The sequence below is a fragment of the Bubalus bubalis genome, chromosome 18, assembly GCF_019923935.1.
Source record: "Bubalus bubalis isolate 160015118507 breed Murrah chromosome 18, NDDB_SH_1, whole genome shotgun sequence".
Classification (NCBI taxonomy): Eukaryota; Metazoa; Chordata; class Mammalia; order Artiodactyla; family Bovidae; genus Bubalus; species Bubalus bubalis.
This window is the reverse complement of record NC_059174.1, coordinates 44,447,916-44,449,106: the sequence shown is the minus strand read 5'-3', so window position 1 is coordinate 44,449,106 and position 1,191 is coordinate 44,447,916.

Here is a 1,191-nt window from a genome sequence, read left to right as displayed (position 1 = left end):
CTCAAATCCAGGCAGCCCAGAAGATGGGGTCAAGGCCACCATGATGACAGGGTCGAGGGCAGCAGGGCCTTAGGAGGGGAAGTGTGTCATAGTCTAGGGTGTACGTCTGGAAAGCTCAGCCTCTAGCCTGCCCATTGGTTCTGCTCATTTTTTTAAAAAATCTTATTTTTGGCTTATTTTGGGCTTCCCTTGTGGCTCAGCTGGTGAAGAATCTGCCTGCAATGCAGGCACCTGGGTTCAATCCCTGGGTTGGAAAGATACCCTGGAGAAGGGAAAGGCTACTCACTCCAGTATTCTGGCCTGGAGAATTCCATGGACTGTATAGTCCATGGGGTCACAAAGAGTCGGACATGACTGAGCGACTTGCACTTTACTTCACTTCATTTTTGGCTCTGCTGGATCTTCGTTGCCATGCCAAGTCTTTCTCCAGTTGCAGTGAGCTGGGGCTACTCTTTAGTGATGCACAGGCTTCTTATTGAGGTGGTTTCTGCTGTTGGACACAGGCTCTAGGGCGCTCAGGCTCAGTAGTTGTGGCTCCTGGGCTCTAGAGTTTAGACTCAGTAGTTGTGGTGCATGGGCCTAGTTGCCCCATGGCATATGGAATCTTCCTGGACCAGGGACTGAACCCATGTCCCCTGCATTGGCAGGCAGATTTTTAACCACTGGACATGGAAAGTCCTATCAATTCTTTAAATGAAATTCCTTTTCAGCTAAGTTGGCCAGAAGTATTATTTAATCTTGAACAGAAGTACCTTAAATAGAAGATAAAAGAGCAGTTTGTTCAAAATTCCTTTTTTTTCAATGTCTACCTTATAAAAGGAAAGAATTACTTGAGCACCTGGCCAGGAGTTAGCAGTCACTCTTGATCTGGGTCAGGAATCCACCCAAAAGAGACAAAATCTCACTGTGGTTTTAAAAACCGTTCAGCAAATGGAAGGATACAGTCCCTCCAAAGCCACAGAGGTGAGCAGTGTAAGAAGACAGAGAAGAGATCCAGCTGCAGAGGCCAAGCTGCCCTTGAGACATGGACAGTGCTCCGCTGCACCCACTCTCTTCTCAAGGGACCATCTTCCAGTGTGGATCTGCTCACCAATTACAGTCAAGCCTCAGTCAAGGCAACCACTCTTCCTACCGGGCACCTTGACTTCTGCAGAGAGCCCATCTCACGACAAAGAGGCTAAGCCCATGACC